The following is a 9,074-nucleotide window of genomic DNA, read 5'->3' as shown; positions in this document are numbered from 1 at the left end:
TTATTATATTTCACATATAATTGAGATCATGTAGTAGCTGTCTTTCTCTGACTGGCTTATGATTCACCAAATCTTTTAAAGCAAATGTGATACACTTACAAAAATCAATCACATACAATGTTACAAAACTAGTCTCAGCAGAAAAACTAAGAACTGTCTTTTATAAACCTCATTTTCAGGTCAAAATTCAATAAACTAATTTTTCCAAGGACATGCTTGGAGATTTAAAAATGTTTCTAAATAATTCACTGATTAAAGAATAGTTCATAGATATTAGAAAATATTTTGAATGGAATAACAAATACTATGACATAACTTATGAGATGTAGCTAACATGATATTTAGATGAAAACTTTAGATTTAAATGCATATATTATAAAAGAAGAATTATGTTAAGTAATGATCTCTATTGGTGTCCTCAAATTAGTAAAAAAATGACAGAATTAACTCAGAGAAAGCAGAAGGAAAGGAATATAAACTAATGAAATAGAAAACATGGGTTAATTGGAAAGGTTCAGCAAAAGCAAATGCTAGTTCTGTAAAAAGATTATAAAATAGACAAGTCTATTTCAAGATGGACCTCCCCCCCAAAAGACAAAAGCATATGCTATTTTGGAAAAAAGGGGAGATAATATCAGATTCAGCAAGATTTTTAAAATAGAGAACTAGAACTATTTTTTAAAACTTTTTAATCCTCACCCAAGGATATGTTTTTATTGATTTTTGAGAGGGGGGAGAAACATCGATGTGAGAGCAAAACATGGATCAGTTGTCTCCTGCAGGTGCCCCAACTGAAACCACATCCTAGGTATGTGCCCTGACCTGGAGTCAAACCTGCAACTTTGTGGTGTATGGAATGACAATACAACTAACGGAGCCACAACTCACATTTTCAAAACGATGTTATTGATTTTTACAGAGAAAAGAAGGGAGAGAAAGATAGAAACATCGGTGTGAGAGTGAAACATTGATTGGCTGCCTCTTGCACACCCCCTACTGGGGATCAAGCCCACAACCCAGGCATATGCAGTGACCCGGAATCAAACTGGCAACCCTTCAGTGCACAGGATGACGCCCAACCAACTGAGCCACACCAGCCAAGGCTACAACTCATTTTTATGAGGCAACTGTAACCTTGATAACAAAACTAGTTGGGAGCAATACAAGAAAGGAACTAATGTTAATATCACTTATGAATATAGATGTAAATAGCATAAATAAAATATTAATGTGTGTCTGTAAATCATAACCAATAAATGCAAGAATACTTCAATATTTTAGAGAACTGTCAATGTAATTAACCATATTAACACATGAAATGGAAAATACAGGATTATCACAAAATAAGCAGAATTTTTTTTTATAAAATTCAACAGTTGACATGAATTATATTGAATAAAGCTTTTTTATACAAGAGCAGTAGGAGAAAATTTTTTTAACTAATTGAAAGGAATCTACTAGACCTACAGCAAATATATCATCTTTAATAATGAAATAGTAGTAATCCCCAAAGTAACAAAACAAGAACATCTATTTTCACTATTATTAACCATGAGACTGAAGTCTAAAATGTTCTGATAAGATAAGAAAATAAGAAGTATAGGGCCCGGCTGGGCGTGGCTCAGCGGTTGAGCATCGACCTAGGATCCAGGAGATCAGGGCTCGATTCCCAGTCAGGGCACATGCCCGGGTTGCGGGCTGCAGCCAATCAATGACTTTCTCATCATTGATGTTTCTGTCTGTCTGTCTCTCCCTCTCCTTTCCTCTCTCTGAAATCAATAAATATATATTTTTTTAAAAAAAGGTATAGGAAATGGAAAAAAAGAGATGAAATTTTCATTATTTGCGGATCTACATAAAAAATCTAAGACTATCAATGGAAAAAACTATTAGAATGAATATGACAGTTAAGCAATTTGGACTCTTATTTAAATTCATGATCAAATACAGAATTAACTTATATTTCTAAGTCAGCAAAAAAACAAATTAAAATGTAATACTAATTACTATTATGCTACTAGACATATTATGAAGTCCTAGTATTTACAACAGTGTGGTACTGGCCATAAACAGATAAATAGAATAGCACACGAAAGTCAGATCCTTAAGATCATTAAAAATTAGGCATGAAAATACACAGCATTTGAAATCAAGAAAAACATTATAGATTGTTGAATAATTGTACTGTGAAAACTGTTTCACTATAAGGAAAGAGATGCTGTTAGACTCCTATTTCACATTGTGTACAAAAACAATTATCAGTTATATTAAAGACTAAAATATGGAAAAACTAAAACAGAAGAAAATATAGGTAGATTTTTAAATGGTAGTGAAGAACACCATAGACAAAAGACAAGCAATAGGTAGGAGATAGTCCAGGATGTTACAGTTAAAGAATTAGTATTTCAAATATTTAAAGGGCTATAAGTCAAGAAAAAGCCTAGTAGAAAAATAGGGAAATGATAATAAAAAAACAACTTATAGGGAGAAAAAATGGCCCATAGACATAAACAGGTGCTCAATTTCACTAGTTATCAGAGAAGTACAAAATAAAATAAAAACAATTCTATTGAATCCATCAGATAAGAGAAAATATATGTCAGTTCATATTAAGCACTAGTAAGGCTGTGGGGTAATGAACACTCACGCATTGCTGATAGGTCTGTAAATTAATATAGGTTCCTTGAAGAGCAGGATAGCAGTGATTCAGTCAGGCTGTTACCTGGAAAAAGATGGCAGGATAATTCAAGGAGTTTGATTTATAAAGAGACTATTTTTGAAGGTGTGGGCAAAGGAGCTATTACCCAGCCCCCAACAAACTGGAAGGGACAGGGGGACGGAGTAAAGGTTCCTGGGACCCAGAAGAAACAAATCTTGTAGAGGTTGTCTTGAGAGGAGGCGTGTCCTTCATTTGAGGAACACATGTATCAATCTTGCAGAGAGTAGAGTACGGGAATACCTGGATCTCAGGCTCCCTCAGATATTCTGTTGGGGCTCCCTATTGGATACATCCTCTCAGGAGCTGCAGGATCCATAGATCTAGTTCATAATTTCAGCTTCCCAGGGAGTAGTTGGGTGGAGAGGGGATCTTGGGGGGTGCGGGGGAGGTGCACAAACAGAAATATCTCACACATCAATAGTTAATGAAATTGAAAATATTTGTGTCCTACAACTAGCTATTCCATTGCTAAATATAAAGAAAATTTGTCACATGTACACACAGACAAAAGTACAAGTATGTACAGTGCAATATTATTGAGGAGAATAAGTCAGAAATAACTCAACATTTTATCAGTGGGAAAACAGGCAGGTAAAATGTGGGATGGACATATGACAGAATATTATAGATTAGTTAAAAGGAATTAGTTACCTCTTTACTTTTTAACCTGAATGCATCTGAAAACAGTGTTGAAGGGAAAGAGCAAATTGCAAAATGAGGCAATAGAACTCTATACTAGTTGGGAATGCCTCTGGCACCATAAGCAGAAAACCCAAGCATAGTGGTTTAAATGAAACAGGGGTTTGTTTTTCTCATATGGTAGAGTTAGACAATCCAGAGCTGGTGCAGCTGCTCCAAGATATATACAAGCAGGGTTCTTTCACTGTTCTTCGTGTATAGTTCCATCTATGGTTTTCACGTATTTGTAGCAACCCCCTTCTGTGATTAAAATTGAATTACTTCAGGTTATTTAGCAATTCAGTTAACACTGACTTTCCATCCCTAACTTTAGTACTAGTTCTAGTGTACATGCCGTAGATAAATATTTTTTAAAACCAGAGGAATTTAATGAATAAAAAGCTGAGAAAATGTGTACCTGCCAGATGGATAAACTCTGGTGCTCCACATGTTGTGTAAAACATTTCAGGGAGATGAGGTCCTCTCTGTGACTTGAGGAGGTGAGAGTGTATTAGGGAGGTTATCAGCAGAGAGTCTGACCAAGATTGAGTCACACACCTCCTAACACCACCACCAGTCTTCTTCTATGGAACAATTAGAATGCAAACTCTAGCTTTCTGCACTACCACATGCGTGTTTAATAAGTCTGACTTTATAGACAAGTGGTTTCTGCTTCTAACCTGTGGCTGATTGCACATCTCTGCATTTGAGTGTGGTACGTACAAGCTGTTAAAAAGGGAGAGGAAAAATAGAGGGAGCCTTATCAAATATTTATTGTCTGCTTGACCTGGTAACTCTTCTTATACCTTAGGGATTGTGAATACATCTGTTTCACGTTAGAGAATTTAAGTATTTTTGTGTCATTACACAATAGAAAATATTACCCTTAAAATATGGTCCTGGCAATTAGAAACATCTGACTTTTTTCTCATGTAGAGTATCATTTTTGGTGCAAGGCACTGTAATACATGCTTTATGATGAATAACAATAATAAAAATTATATACTGGCTACAATTTATTCAGTGTATGCCACATACAAGACATTGTAGAAAACTTTTTATGCCTTAGTTCACTTAATCCTTGTAACAACCTTATAGATTTGATTAAATTTATTCATTAGAACATTGGTTTTGTTGGACTAACTAAATGACTGGCATACAGTAAATGCCCCATTAAAGATAATTATTTGTAGTATGATTATCATTGTTATTCTCATATTATAGATGAAGAGGCAGAGTGTGCTTAGGTCTAAAATCTGCACAGCTAATAAATGGCAGAACTAAAATTAGATCTTAGGTCTGTCTGGCCACGAGTCTGCATTAATTATAAAACTCTATAACCATTTCTAAGTCATTGCATTTAACACTCTAACTAAAACCCAATCTCAGGATGATTTTTATCTTTCAGATTAGGATACTAATTAAGTTTCAGAGAAAATTATTATTAATAATAATCATATATTTCAAGACTTTTGTTTTTTAACTTTAACCAAATTTTTATTACACAAAGGTCATATAATTAGATATTTCTCTACTTTGTACACAATTATTCTTACTCTCCACAGAGAGGCTGCTTCTTAATTTCTCATTCAGTGATGGCAAGCACTAAAATCCTGATTTTAACAAAATAGTAGTAAAAATGTTTCAGTGGTTTAAGTTGAAAGCAGTACATTGGTACATGACTCTTGGAGTTATCAGGAATGTACAATTGTATTTTTATTCAAAAATACAAAATAAATTATCTGTAGGCATGGACAATAACAGCAATAAACCATTGTATGTTGTCAACTGAAACCAGTAACTGATGGTTGTGGTGATTTTCTTGAACATCAGGCAGCCTTTTCTTCAGTCATTTCCTTCACTTGACTTCTCTGAAGTTATAGGTGAGGAGCACTGCCTTGGGCTTCCTCTCACAGTTCTCATTAATAATGGTAAAGCACTATTCTAGGATTAGAACATGCCACCTCCCATACCACCTCCCATTCCACCCATCCTGCCTATCCCAGAGTCTTTCTCTGCTTTAGAAATTTCTGTGACTACAACTTCTGCTGTTGTTAACACAGAGGCTACTCCAGCAGCATCCAATAAAGCAGTTCTTAAAACCTTAGTCGGATCGATTCCTTTATCCACCATATTCACAAAATCTCCAAGCACAGCATCATAACCAACTTCTGAGGAGCTTTGCATAATTTTCTCAACTATCAATAATCTCTCAACACCTGCATTCTTAGCAATGGTCACTGCAAGAATTTTGTGTGCTTTTAAAATAATTTCTATACCAATTTTTTAATCTTCATTAGCTGGAGTTAATGAGTCCAAGGCTGGAATGCACTGCAGCTGGGCACAACCCCTCCCAGAACAATGCCTTTCTCAACAGCAGCTTGTGTAGCATTGAGGGCATCTGTTACTCTGTCTTTTCATTCACTTCCACATCACTTGTCTCACCAACCTTCAGCAGAGCTACTCCATGTGAGAGTTTTGCCAGACATTAATTTAGTTTTATCTTTTTAATAGTCACTAATTGCGATATCTAACTGCTTGATGATTTTCTAAATACGTTTTTAAATTTAGAGCCTTGTCACCTTTTCCTTTCAAGACCATGGCATCATCTTTGGTCACAATGACCTCTCCAACTTTTCCTGTCATGAGGCTGAACATCTTCAAGATCTAGAATCAATCCTTCTTCTCCAAACACTGCACCACCAGTAGCAATAGCCATGTCTTTAAGCTGGTTCTTTCTATTTTCACCAAAATCTGGAGCTTTGACTGTTACAACCTGAAGATCAACTGTGAGCCTATTCAAAATGAGTGTACTTAGAGCTTCTCCATCAACATCTCCAGCAATTATGACCAAGGGCTTACCGTGAGCAATGGCAATTTCAAGAGTACGTACAATGGACTGAACACTAGAAATTTTCTTTTCACTCAATAGAACATAGGCATCTTGGAATCCACATTTCTGTATTAATAAAGTATGGATAAACATAACCTTGATCAAACTTCATGCTTTCAATAATTTCTAATTCATCATTCAGTGTTTTTCCATCCTTTATTGTGATGAGCCCTTTCTTCCAACCCTTTTCATTGCATCAAAAATTATGTTGCCAATTTCTTTGTCTCCATTTGCAGAAAATATAGCAACCTGAGTTATTTCTTCAGGGGTTGTCATAGGTTTAGACTGCTTCTTAACACCACACCTCTCCTGATTTCCACTGGATTAGCACCTTTAATCTTCTCAAAGCCTTCCTTGGCAATAGAGTGTGCCAGAACAGTAGCAGTGGTGGTACCATCCCCAGCCTCTTCATTTGTATTGTTGGCAACATCTTGAACGAGTTTAGCACCAATATTTTTATATTTACCTTTTAAGTCAATGGATTTTGCAATGGTCACACCATCTTTTGTTACTTTGGGACTTCCCTAGCTCTGTTCAATAATCACGGTTTTTCCCTTTGGCCACCTAGTAATGGCTACAGTATCAGCTAAAAGGTCTACACCTTGAAGCATCAAGGCTCAGGCATCTGCACCAAATTTTATATCTTTGGCATAAGTCTGAGATGAGGACCTGGTGCCCTGGACACTGGCCTAATCTGGCGAAGGACTTTGTATAATTGAAACATATTTGTGGGTCAGCAGCAGGGCATGTGAGCAATGAGGCAGGCCATCAGTGGTGAGTGAGGGCTATTTTGTGTCTCTTAAAGGGCTGCTGGTAAGGGACAGAGGTAGCTTCCCTGAGAAGCAAATACAGAGATTAAGATTAGCATGCGGGATAATTATTAAGGAGTGCTCTGGATAGCAACACCTGTGCAAGGAAACGGAAGGAAGCAGGATTGGGCAGGGGGAGAAGATGGGCTGTGATACACTGTCAGTGAAGGCCTCAGCCAGTCCCACCAGGAGCTCTGAAGCAGGATGGTCTTCCAGAGTTATTGTGCGTTGGGAGAACGGCCCCTAAAATTGGGACCTTTAAATTCCTATATTAATTAGTCATTACTGGGAATAGGATATGATTTTGGGAAAGCAGCTTTCTTTAGTAGAGAAATTGCACGAAGAGTGCTGTCTGATAGGCGCACTTCCAGCAGCCGGGGGAATAAGTTCTTTATTCCTGAAGGGAGATCTGGGAGCCACCTCACAGCATCCACTTCAGGATACAAAACCTTACTAAGAAGAAAATTCACAATTTTTCTTTCATTCTGTGATGCCATTCCTTTTATATTTTATCTAGAAACTGATTTATGGACTTTGCATAATAACTAATCTTTCATTTCCACATTTTAAATTCACTCTTGGTAAGCCAAGCTAACCATGAGTTCTATTGTAATATTGCCACCAACATGACAATTAATTGAAATATTACCACTAACACAATGGTTAATTGTAATAGTACCACTAACTGGATAGTAACAGTATTACTGAAAAAAATTCTAGGTGTCTTATTTTAACACCTTACATTGGGGGCAGGAGAAATTCTACATATGCAACTCCAAAAATTGGTTTAACACTAGTAAACCTTGAATCCATGATAAGTAGTTTACTTTAAATCTTGTCTAAATTTCTTCTAAAAGATTTTGCACATTAGGAACTTTGTCAGTTTTCCTTTTGTAGCTGTCTTTTTGTAGAAGGCATTGGTTGAGGTTGAGTCCTATTCCCACAAGGAAAGATAAGTGACTATCTCAGCACTCTCAACTGTAGAAAAAATTTTAAACTGCTCAACCACACCCTGTCCTATGAAAGTCTTAAAAGTGGTTTCACCAAAAAAAAACCAAACACAACCCCACCTCCCTGTCAGGAATCCCATTTCCTTTCTTAACAGTAGCCAAAATATTTAGGTTTTCTAATCTCAAATAAAATAAATAATGTATGGGTATAGTCTCTTAAGTATAGGGTTTGGCAAAAGTAGGTTTATGGTTGTGAGTGCACAAGACACAGTCTATTCTTGCATTATTATTTATTAATTATTGTGTTATATATTTGTATTACAAACATAAACTTACTTTTGCTCACTCCTATATACTAAGCACTTAGTAACTGTTTTTTAAATGTATCTTAATTGTTGAAAGTATTACAGATGTCCCTTTTTCCCCCCACTAACCCTCTCTAGCCTGCATCCACCCCCAGACCTTCTCCATACTATCGTCTGTGCCCATGGGTTATGCATATATGCACGAGTTCTTTGTTGAATCTCTCCCCACCCACTCCCCCACCTCACCTTCCCTCTGAGATTTGTCAGTCTGTTCCATGCTTCTATGTCTCTGGATCTATTTTGATCACCAATTTATTTTGTTCATTATATTCCACATATGAGAGATCATGCTATACTTGTCTTTCTCTGACTGGCTTATTTCGCTTAGCATACTAGTCTCCAGTTCCATCCATGCTGTCACAAAGGGTAAGATATCCTTATTTTTACAGCTGCATAGTATTCCATGGTGTAAATTACCACAGCTTTTTTATTTACCATCTACTGATGGGCATTTGGGCTGTTTTCAGATCTTAGCTACTGTAAATTGCGCAGCTATGAACATAGGGTTGAGTATATTCTTTCTGATTGGTGATTCGGGTTCCTTAGGATAGATTCCTAGAAGTGGGATCACTGGGTCAAATGGCAGTTCCATACTTAAATTTCTGAGGAAACCCCATACTGTTTTCCACAGCGGCTGCAACAGTCTGCATTCCCACCAGC

General features: G+C 36.5%; 1 pseudogene; it reads right to left on the bottom strand.

Moving 5' to 3' along the window:
* Positions 1-5,347: 5,347 nt before the first annotated feature.
* Positions 5,348-7,014, bottom strand: LOC107524882 (60 kDa heat shock protein, mitochondrial pseudogene; annotated as a pseudogene).
* Between the last annotated feature and the right edge of the window lie 2,060 nt (positions 7,015-9,074).

The sequence above is a fragment of the Miniopterus natalensis genome, chromosome 10 (genome assembly GCF_054644295.1).
Source record: "Miniopterus natalensis isolate mMinNat1 chromosome 10, mMinNat1.hap1, whole genome shotgun sequence".
NCBI lineage: Eukaryota > Metazoa > Chordata > Mammalia > Chiroptera > Miniopteridae > Miniopterus > Miniopterus natalensis.
This window is presented reverse-complemented; position numbering and strand designations above follow the sequence as displayed.